The following is a 12,091-nucleotide window of genomic DNA, read 5'->3' as shown; positions in this document are numbered from 1 at the left end:
CATCACTTCGTGTTCATTAATTTCTTTTATTATGTGCGTCTCCCTTTGCGTCTCTGACTTTTTCCGTCGTCCTCTCACGTTAATTAGTTTCTTTTATTATTTCCATCATCTCCTCGTGTCTCAGTTCACACGTCTCGGTCTCCCCAATTACCGTGACAGCGTCTCTCGTCATCCCGAACTTACCTGCCTTCATTGCAGACCACACACCTTTTATATTCCCTCTCAACTCCGTCACTTCTCCTCGTACTGTGCCGATCTCCTTCGCCATTTTGTCTTTCACCTCGTCCAAGCTTGTCTGCAGGCCTAACCCCATGCACTGCATTTCAACCCATAGTGTTCGCATATTTGTATCCATGTCACCCCTCATGTCATCTATCTTGCCGTTCGTGGCTTGTAAATCGCCCCTGATGCTTTGCGCGCTCGCATATCGCATGCATTTGCATCCATTTTGTTTTCCACCCTGTGTGAATTTTCTTTCATTTTGTTCTTCATCTCGTTGTTCATTCCTGCCAGCATTGCCATCAACTGGACCATGTCAAATGAACTCGGTGGAGCTGATTCGGCAAGGATCTTGGGGGGGGGGGGGGGGGTTGATGGAGGTTGGGGGGTGGGTTCATACACCGCCTCTGCGCCCCTTTTGGACTGAATTTATTTGCGGGAAAAGTTCCTGCACGATGGTTTGTCCTGGGCCATGGGTTCATTTACACTATATCACTACCCACCTGGCTCAGCTCGTCTTGGCAAGCCATGTTGCGTGCTGGGAATAAAATTTAAACGCTCGCAATTTGGGGAAACAGGGGGGGGGTTCGCTCCCTACACCCCTGATCCGAATCCGTCAATTTCGCTACGGAGGCCGAGGGGCCGAATCGCACTCCTGACTACCAATTGTTGCGGGGCCGGGACGCCGGCCACGAGCACGACAACCAGATGGAGCAGTAGAGTCAGCTCGACCGATCGCCCGGAATTCAGATCGTCGCTCTGGATAAGTCCGGAGTCGACGGGTCCATTGTTTTGGACCGTGAAGCGTCACTATTTCCACCACGTGGTACAGGGTTATTCGCCAAATCTCAAAATACCTAGAGACCACATGGTGATCTACCGAGTTTTCACGCCCTCGATGGAGCTTGTACGGAAACGAGCCACTTAACGCACTCATTCCGTGTGAGATTCCGAGCGGTTTAATCGCCGAGAACCATCGGTCCAGATGTCCCCTGATGGCGACACAACGGCATTGCTAATTTTCCCCAGCACGCGACATGCTCAGTCAATGAAAGAAGGGACGTGAACGAACTGAAACATTTAACAATCGGGGTTTATTTAGGCCTAAGTCACATTTGCCACGGCGGCCGTGGGGTCTCCAAAATCTACGGCCACTAGCAATTATACGGCGGCCGCAGTATTTCCACAGTCACACAATGTAGCAGTCACATATGTTTTTATTTTTTCTGGAAGCCGCACGGCGTATTTAGAAATTGTGGAGACCGAAAACGTGGGGTTGCCGTACGGTCTTTGATTTGATGTCGCACGCTGACCTTAAGGGGGCCCTGCGGTGGCCATATAATTTTCAAGGCAGATGCAAGGAAGCCTCAAGGTGCCCGCAAGGTGACCGCAGGGGGGCCCTAAGGCGAACGTGCGGCCAGACGGACGGTAACGAGTGGGTTCATTTTTTTGTAACCAGTTTTTTTTTTTTTTTTTTTTTTTTTTTCGGCTTGTCGAATTGCTACGGCGAACGTAGAAATGAAAAAAGTTATAACTCCACGTTATAATTCCACGGCGACCCCAACGGCCAGTAAAAGATAGCCAAACGGCGTAGGGCCACCCTGAGGCCACCGCAGAAACTCTGCGGCCACCGCACGTTTCTGTCAATTCAGAGGGCGTACGGCCGCCGTATCCTCGCCGTAGAGCAAATGTGACTTAGGCCTTATACAGTAATGAGGGGAAACCAAGGAATCACACAAGAGCAGAATTAAACTGAATAAAGCAAGGCAATGATATACAGCGAGAAAGCACTTATACAGTTCACTACTTACGGACAAACACACACACACACACACACACACACACACACACACACACACACACACACACACACACACACACACACACACACACACACACACACACACACACACACGTGGTGGTTCTCGACCTCCTAGGCCACGATGACGACGACGACAGGAGCGCTCGCTTGCTCGCTCCGCTTGCTCGCTGGCTCCTCTCAAATTCACTCACTCCTTTTTATGCGCTCCGATGCGCTCCCCCTCCCCCTTCCTGGCGCGTGGGGAAAATCCCGGGGCGGGGGGTGATCAACCGTCATCCTTGTTTACATCTCAGAATCTCGGGGCGGGAGGGTGGTTCTTCTTCTTCGCAGAATCTCGATAAAACTCCGAACTATTAAAATAAATCACAGCGCATTTACATTGATTTACCGATTAAACAAGGGAAGGGGAGCTATCTATAAAACACATACTTACCGAGATAACTGAGCTAAAGGACCTGAATGTTGAGTGCTCATGGCTTCCAGATTCGCAACAATATCACTTATTGCATCATCATTGATAGGGACCTTAAGCCAGCTGTCCCCTCTGCTTACATTCCCTTGTGGAACTAAAATATCCCATGGAGCCTTTCATAAAAGAGTAAGCCATCGTGTGCTGACATCCTGTCCGAATTCAAAATTCCTTTCTTAATGCAAATATGGCACTGCATCAGTGGTGCAGCTGCGCTCCCAGGAATTATGCAACATGTAACCAGGTGATGAATCCATGAATGAAGCAAACCAACGTGAATGGAACATGAGTGCCCATTTCCCTGTTATGCTTTCCACAATTTGCTCCAAAGGCATAGCACAACAAAGAGAGTCAACGTGTGTGAGAATTTTACAGAAGAACATCATCATCTCAATGCACATAGGAGCAATTCCAAGTTGAACACCCATGACATTGTGAACCCATGTCCACTATACATACACCACCTGTTACAACTACATGTACAAAACTAACCATTTTTATACAGATTAACTTTTGCAACTTTAATGAGAAGTTTTCTAAATACAACCATCTCCTCCAAGGAATGGCAAATTAAATATTTTAAAGTGCAACTAAAGGTGGTTCTTTGGTAAGAGTGCTTAAAGAGTGCTGTTTAAAAGTTTCCATGGTGGAAAAACAATAAAGTAAAAGGTTTACACCATGCATTGGCTCCTAAAAAGAGCTATTTATATTGTTTATACTTTAAAATAAAAAATAAAAAACTCCAAAGCCGAAGAAGAGAAGAAAAAGTAAAAGTAGAGTTTTTCTTCTTTTGCTTTAGACTTTTTTATGTATAAAGAATATAAATAGCTCTTTTAGGAGCCAATGCATGGTGAAAACTGTAAACCTTTTACTTTCGTGCTTAAAGACTTGTTTCTTTCTCCACTAAATGATGTGGATTCGATTCCCATCGTTGCTCACTCTTGCCAAAGCACACTTGGAAAGTTTGGTGAGTATGATAAGCACCCCACAACCTCAAGTGAGTATGTTGTTATACACTGTCCGGGGTTTTCCCAGGAGCGTTTGAGTAAGATGTTTTGTGAAGATCCTATGTTGAGGTTACAGCGATTTGTTGTATTTGAAAAATAAAATTAATAAAAACGTGTTAAACAAAGGGAAAGCGGTCCAAGCGCATTTGGCAATGCCCAAGGTTGGTAATGAAACAGAAGACCAAGAAGGAACCCGAAGAAGTAAAGAACAAAGATGGAGTCATAAGGAGGAACCTGGATAGGATTCGGGTTTCAGCCGCTACTCCACTACCCTCAAACTCATCCAGGCACAGCCAAGCAAGCCTTACAAAAAAAAAAATTCTGCAAGAATTCACTTCTCCTTAGAGAGATAGACAATAAAGAGAGGAATATAAAGATGAAAGAGAAGAAAAAGCAAGAATTAGAATAAATAAAGAGAATTATAAAAATAAAATAAAATAAAATAAAATTAAAATTAGCAAGAAGTGTGAAAGGTACAAAGAACGAAGATGTCGGGAAGAACCCGGACAGATAGATTTCAGCAGTTACTCACCAGGCACAAATGCAGCAACATGTACAAGCTACCAGACAGAGGTCTATCAGTGGGGAAGCACAGTCCACACAGCATCAGGATATTGTACCAACATCTTCATGGAATCGTTCATATGAAACCACAAGGCCAACATTCACAAATTTGTTATGCAGGAAGTATTTAAATACATACTTCATTGAATTTACCCAGAAAACACCAGGTACTTCAACTTGTATTTCATTAAAAAAAAATCCCTTCCCTATTGCCCGTAATATCCCGCCCAATATTTTGGTCCCTTCTTTCAACTCAGACACTCTGCTACCCTGTTTTCCATCACTTTTGGAGTCATCTATTTATTTTGTGTGCCAACATGGTAGAATTTTTCTTTACCTTCTCTCCTTTCTCTGCTCCGTCCCTTCTATTCTATCCCCATATTCCTATACCTTCCCAATCTTCCCCTTCTCTCCCAAACTCCACTCAGCTACTTTCCTTCTCCTACCATCATACATTCTCTCATTTTCCTCAATTTACTCCCAACCTATACATTCATATCACACAACACAAGATATCACAACAAAGAGATATCTCCTTCCTTACCTCTTCCCTTCTGTTCCTTTCCTCAATATTAGCATTTCCAATTTCTTCCCTCCCCATCCTGTGTCAGCATAATGAATAGATGCCTTTCAAGGGGTCATATGATCACATATATTTAATTAAGGAGGAGGTACTGCACGATTTGCTTGAACAATGGGATGCATACAGCAAAGGAAAGGTGAATTTAGAATGCTCTTTTCAAAAACCGGTATGACCCCCAGTGAACCTCAGTGAAAGCATCAGTAGACAGTTCTGGGCCCTTTTACTTTGTAAGTTATGCATTTTGTCGTACCTTACAATCCACGAGGACTTGCAACCCAGAACAGAGACTTTATGGCAGACAGTGAGTTTTACGGGAAAGAGTGAGTTTTACTGCAGAGTTTCTCACTCTGTGTATGCGTAAATGGCGTAAAACAGGTCGTGGGGTATAGAACGCACCGAAGTGTGATGTCACATTGGCATGGCAACGCTCGACTGGTTCTAAACAAAAGAACCACAAAGCAAGATCGCTTCGATCAAACGCGCTTTGCATGTTGAAGTATCGCTAAATATGGCTGCCATGTCGATCACCTCACTTGACCACGACTTACTTTTACAACAAGTCAAAATCTCTGCAAAGAGGAGAGAATCATTTTAAATTGGATCAGGTGGAAAACCTTCCATATTTTCCAGGAGAACCTGGGGAGGTTTTTCCAATCCAGCATGAAAGAGAAATGATACAGGATTGTGTTACGGGCCTGTCATCTGGCACTCTACAAATGGATGTGCATACCGTTCTCATCTTTTCACTCTTATGTTTGCTTTTGAAAGTCAGGAAAAGAGGAGGGTACAGCGTTAATTATACATATTCATAATCTCAACATCAGATTATTTGAAAGTAATAAATTAGATTCAGTATTTTATATATTATTATTTCATGGATACATGCTTACAAAATTGTATGTGAAATATATATTTTCGAAAAACGAATGACTCCCCACATTTACAGTTATGTTGGCTCTTATCCTTACCGATATTTTGAATTACACATACTAAAGACATCGTCATAGAATTCAAGATGCATCATTTAAGTTTTATCTTCCATCCTATTGTAGTACAAGCAAATACAACCCGTTGCTTCGCTGATGGGACAATAAGAGGGGAGGGGTGAAAGAGGAGGCAGGTGTGGGGAGAGAGGAGGGAGGGGAGGCAGAGAGGATGAAGAAGGGAGTGTTGGGAAGGAGGAGGGGAGTGCAAGAAAGGGGGGGGTGAGGTGGGGAGAGAGACACCACACCAAACATTGCTATACATTGTGGGAGGGAGGGTGCGAGGAGGGGCTGGATGAGAAAGAGAGAGAGAGAGTGACAGAGACAGAGAGACAGAGACAGCAAGAGAGTGACAGAGGTATGGGAAGAGAGTGCTGCATTTTATTTGGCGGGGGGAGCGAGGAGGGGAGAGAGAGGGGTAGGGTTGAGGAGGAAAAAAAGAAAAAGAAGACAGGTGAGGAGTGGAGGTGGCATTGTATTAGCAAAGAGAATGACATGTGATGCTCAATGACCGAACACACAAGAAAAAAAACACATGTCAGAACAGCTGTACACATGACACAACAGAGTTTTTAAAGTAATCTGCTGGGACATCTGCAAACTTTGATGTTCCAGTTCCAGAAAATTTGTGGGAACATGAACCAAAAACCATTGCTGAAAACATGGAAGTACCTACCGCTCACGTGCGATCTAATGATCCCATCGGGCGTGAACATCAAAAACAAAGCATTGCAACCAGAAATCATATTTAGGCACAAAAAACACAGAAGAAGGCATTGCTAATTGAGGTGTTAATACCAAAGATTTTGGACTAACGATGTCGAAATCAAGAAGATGACCAAATACCAAGACCTCAAGAATGAAGTGAAAAATCCTGGAAGCTGAAGAATACCAAAGTGGTACCAGTGATAGTTGGAGCTACAGGAATGATGACAAAGAACCTCACAGAGATATTAGAAACCTTCTTTGGGAATATTACTACAAACGAACTACATTTGGAAACCGTCGTGGGCTCAGTAATGATCCTGAAGAGAGCCCTCGGCACAAAACTTTGAGAACAGAAAACTTCACAACTTGATCCATGAATTGTGACCCCCTTAACGAAATAAAGGTTGATACTTTGAGCCCGTCCTGGGAAAACTCTATTCAACATTCTAAAACCCCAAATACACACACAACACACACAACTGCATAAAAACGACAAATACAAAGATTGACTTGAAACAGCGTTCGTTGAAAGAGGAATTAAAGTGGTAAATTGGCAAAATTCAATTAAAAAAAAAAATCAAGGTGCAGAACACAAAATGTCGTTCTATGCTCTCTGGCCTATGTCTTCACAGCTCAATCATGGCAAACACGTGGTGGGATGGACCTCAATTGTTTTTATGTATGTCTCGATGTCAAAGTGAGGGGTGCATTATATTAAAAGGAGATTGCACTAAAAGGTAAAACAAAACGATATCCTGTAAAAATAAAATTACACATTTTCAGCAGATGAGATACCTCACGAGGCACCAACCACACAACACCACAAGGCCCAACACATGTGGAAATGTACGTTTAATCAATGTTAGATTGAAAGCCTGGCTACTTTTGCCAAAACGAACAACCAAGCAGCTTGGAGAGCACTCACCATGTGGCTTAAGCACTCAAGCAAGCACTCCAATGAAACGGTTGCTAAGAAATGGCTCACTTGGTATGCGATTAGCAATCACCTAACCGTCATTTTAAACATACACCTCCCGCAGATGCCAACAATGTCAAATATGTCCAAATTGGACAAATGAACACTTTTCTAGCAGTTAGAACTGCTTGTAAGTTCGATTCTGGAGCTAAAATTTTGTAATTCTGCTTAGTTTAAGAGATACTCGTGGTGATCACATGTACGGAAATGAAATAAAGCCAAGAATGCCAACGTCTCCGGGCGTTTATAAGCATTGCAATGTACCCAGCGATTTGTAGCTATGATGAACAGGCATATTAAAAGGAGATCATACAAAAAGGTAAAACAAAATGATTTCCTGTGAAAATAAAATTGCACATTTCCAGCGGATAAGACACCTCCCAAAGCACCCACCACATGGCACCGCAGGGCCCAACACAGGCAGAAATGTACATCTAATCGATGTTCGTTTGAAAGCATGGGTACTGTAACTGAAACGCACAACCAAGCAGCTTGGAGAGCACTCATCAAGTGGCTTAAGCACTCAAGCAAGCACTCCAATAAAAAGGTTGATAAGAAATGGCTCGCTTGGCACACGATTTGCAAGCACCGAAACATCATATGAAACATACAACTCCCGGAGATGCCCGAAATGTCGAATATTTCCAAAATGGACAAATGAACACTTTTCTCGGAGTCAGAACTGCTTGGAAATTCGATTATGGTGCTAAAATTTTGCAATTCTTCCTGGTTTAAGAGATTCTCGCGATGATCACATGTGTGGAAATGAAATAAAGCAACAAACACTGACGTCTCCAGATGTTTAAAAGCATTGCAATGTACCCAGCGATTCATCACTATGATGAACAGGCATTTGATAATATGAGTGAGGAAAGTGAAAAAAAAAAACTTTACCATTAAGAAATCGTTGCGGCCTGTTCCATGTCAGGGCAAGGTTGAGCAGGCCAAAAAACATGGCCGCTTCAGACCCCAGCGAGGTTACCCCAAAATTCCTCAAGACCCCAAACAGCGAGGTGGCCGAAGATCGTCTGATGAAGGATATAATTAAATAAGGCCATTAATTATCTTCAAAAGGGGTGTTTTAATTAACCCAAACACCCAATTTTCACTCTTGCACTTCCTTGAAGTTTTCTTAGTATGCATGCAAAGTTTCAGGCTGCTAGGTTTTTATAGTTTTGGAGTTATGGAGGAGACACACACTGACACACACATACACTGACACACACATACACTGACACACACATACACTGACACACACACACACACACACACACACACACACACACACACACACACACACACACACACACACACACACACACACACACACACACACACACACACACACACACACACACACACACACACACACACACACACACACACACACACACACCCTTTTATCAGTATAGATATACGGCCATATTGGAATTGGAGACGTACCCATGCAATTTTCGCTCTGCATATCTTCATGTACATTACTAAGAGGACCATATCTTAACTTATTTTAACTCAGTTCATTTAGCTCGAAATGTCAGTGAAGTCAATGAAGTGAACTGTGAATTTAATGTGTGAGCACGTCTCCTATGATGATTTTGTGTGTTTCAAATGGCAGTAACAATAGTTACAGTATGGGTATGGAATCGAGTGCAATTGAATAAACACCTCCTGACAGGTACATTGATTTGATTTGATGTTCCATACTCTACAGAGCGTCGGTGCTGCCAAAGCAGTTTCTTGGCAAGGGCTATACTGGGTGGTTTACCATTGCCTTCCAAGCATTGATTTTCCATTCTCTATCCTTTTAAGGGAAGCATCATTGGATTTTGACAAGACCCTACGCATATCGTCTGCAATTGAGTTGGCAGAAAAAAAGTCACAATGGATCATGTCATAGTATGGCAGGAGGTATCAGTAAACAAGATGATGAGTTTGCGAAGTGTCAGACCCTCCGTGGTTCGTCTTTTGATGGGGAATCCATAATAAAATGTGATCGCTATGGATGGACAGCTCATAATCAAGCTAACGATTGTTCAGCTCGAAATGTGGACTGCTATACATTGAAAAAAGGTCATTTTGGAAGCCTGTTGTTTGAAACCCAAGACCTAAAGCACTCCTTGGACCAAGAACTGTTCCCCACAGGGAATAGGCAAAAAGTCTAAATGCAAGACATATCAGTTAGAGGATGAAAATGAAGAGGGCCTGTGCAGTATTTTTCATATATTGAGCAACCAAGCGAAATCCAAACCACTTGTTGTGAAGTTGGAGGTACGAGGCAGTGAAATGCCGATACAAATACAAAGCAGATCTTTAGTATAATTCGTGAGGCTAGGTTCCAGGAGAGGTGGGGGGGGGGGCAGACAACCCAAATAGTCCCACAATCTGCACATCAGACCAGATTACACACATACACTGGTGAATCTGTTGATATTGTGGGAGAATGTGAAGTCACTGTAACTTATGGTAAATAGAAGGCAAAGTTGACCTTAGTGGTGGTGAAAGGCTGAGGTCCTCGTCTGCTGAGATGGGCTCCAGGCAATCCGCTTGGATTGGTAAGAAGTGAGCAACTTCAATGCCAGCGATCAAATGCGGAAGCTTCTAGTGGAATGTGGGAACTTTTTCACTTTTTTTGCTGGGGAAACTGAAAGGAATTGAAGTCGAACTAAATATTGACCCAAGTACAACTCCCAATTTTGTGAAAGCCCACCCAGTACCATTTTCATTGAAAGGGAAGGTAGATCAGAAGTTTTATTGATTGCTAAAAGCCAGGATCATAGAGCTTGTAAAGTACCACAAAATGCATAATTTACAAACGAAAAAGGGCACAGAACAGTCTGCTGATGCTTTCATAGAGAGGTTCACAGGGGGCATACCAATAATTGAAAATAGCATTCATACCAATAATCAGATTCCGGTTCTGGGTTTGGAGCGTCCGCAGGTCTCCTTCAGGGCTCTCTGCTGACGATCTCAAAGTTAAGTTTCCGGCCGTTATCTGTCCCATTTTAACTGTTTATTTTCTCACTTACATATTACTGTGTGTTCCTAGTTCAGTTTTGTTTCAAAAATCGTGCTATTTTGTGGGTTTTCGTCGACCTTGTCTGACCGGGTGCTTGAGGCCTACCTATCGTCCCCCTCGGTGTACGATCGTGTTTATTTGTATTTTCTCCCCATTACCTTCAATTTCTATCTTCCCCACTTTCCAAATTCCCCCCATCCCTCCCAACTAAACACTCTATTCCTTGTATTAAATCCAAAAACAAAAACAAAAAAAAAACTACCTTTCTCCTTGCACACTCACGAGTCTCGATACTTCTTCTCATTCTTCTTCCTCCTGCCGGCACACCATCTTTATTTGACTGAGCTGACCCTCTCTCACCCTCTCTCACCCTCTCTCACCATTACCTTCATGATTCCTTCTGATCTACAACCTTCCATTCCCGAATCTTATCTGTTCTTCAAAAATATATCAAAAATAATAATCTTCCTTGTATCCTTTCGATCTCCACACCTCCTGCAACCAGATGTCTCTCTCAGTGTTGGGCAACGATAACCAAAAAGTTAACTTCGATAACGATAATCTGATAACCCCAATTTTTCAAGTCCGATAACGATAATCCGGTAATTATAATACAAAGTTATCGGAAGTTAACGATAATCCAATAACGATAACTACTTTTTAACGATGGGGTGGAGGGGGGGTTGTGGGTGATGGACAATGGTGGGGGTACTACTCGTCCACCCAAACTCACTCATCCACCGAACCTCACTCATTCATTCACCTAACCTCACCCATGAAACTCACTCAATCACCCAAATTCACTCATTTAACCAACCTGGCAGTGTTGGGCACAGATAACCAAAAAGTTAACTTCGATAACGATAATCCAGTAATTATAATACAAAGTTATCGGAAGTTAACGATAATCCTATAACGAAAACTACTTTTTAACAAGGATTCAAAAAAACAAGGAAAAAACCTTCAAAACCCATAGAAAAGGCTTATTTATGCTAAACCCAAGAATAAAATAAGCATTATGCATATTTTTAGAGTCGATGAGTCGTCACACACAGCACGTTTAACCAGACGGAGTCCAACATGCACTGGGAGGTTAACGGGAGGGGTCAAGGACACAATGTGAATCCAACAAACAAATTAATGTCCATTTCTTACCGAAAGAGCAACAGGAATAGGTCCGCGGAACGCCGCGCACATAAACAGGAAGGCACCGTTAATTCAACAATGAGAGGCACGACCTTACAAACACACCGAGAACAGTTACAAACATGGCGCGACGGTATCTCCACGCCTCAACACTCATGTCCGACTGTCCGTCGCTCTGCCAAAGGTTAGACCGTCCTTGTGTTTGAATTAACCGAACCCAGTACCTGCAGGGCCAAGCAGCTGCATGGCTGAGGGAGTTGCCATGCAAGGCTTCTTCTTCTTCTTCTTCTTCTTCTTCTTCTTCTTCTTCTTCTTCTTCTTCTTCTTCTTCTTCTTCTTCTTCTTCTTCTTCTTCTTCTTCTTCTTCTTCTTCTTCTTCTTCTTCTTCTTCTTCTTCTTCTTCTTCTTCTTCTTCTTCTTCTTCTTCTCCTCATTCTCCTCATTCTCCTCCTCTTCTTCCATTTTTCTTCACGCGACGGCCTGATTCAGTATTATCTTGTAAAACAAGTAATCTATAATCATGTACATTTTTCTCCTCATTGATAATTATTAGTTCGGCGAAATGCGACCCGGAAACGATAAAAATGTTATCGGACAA

At 42.8% G+C, this 12,091-nt stretch overlaps 1 long non-coding RNA gene across 1 annotated transcript in view; it reads right to left on the bottom strand.

The window, feature by feature from the left end:
- The window catches only part of LOC147022089 (uncharacterized), a 31,024-nt gene extending 19,247 nt beyond the window's left edge, over window positions 1–11,777 (bottom strand). The window contains exons 1-2 of the long non-coding RNA XR_015060630.1: window positions 11,718–11,777; window positions 8,226–8,359 (exon numbers count right to left, since the gene is read on the bottom strand). This is a non-coding gene — a long non-coding RNA (uncharacterized LOC147022089). The remainder of the gene's footprint in view (window positions 1–8,225; window positions 8,360–11,717) is intronic.
- Window positions 11,778–12,091: the final 314 nt, after the last annotated feature.

Source organism: Eptatretus burgeri, chromosome 8, assembly GCF_056783735.1.
Source record: "Eptatretus burgeri isolate ZD-2024b chromosome 8, Ebu_testis_v1, whole genome shotgun sequence".
In the NCBI taxonomy this organism is placed as follows: Eukaryota; Metazoa; Chordata; class Myxini; order Myxiniformes; family Myxinidae; genus Eptatretus; species Eptatretus burgeri.
The sequence above is the reverse complement of the archived record's forward strand: the minus strand, read 5'-3'. Positions and strand labels throughout refer to the sequence as shown.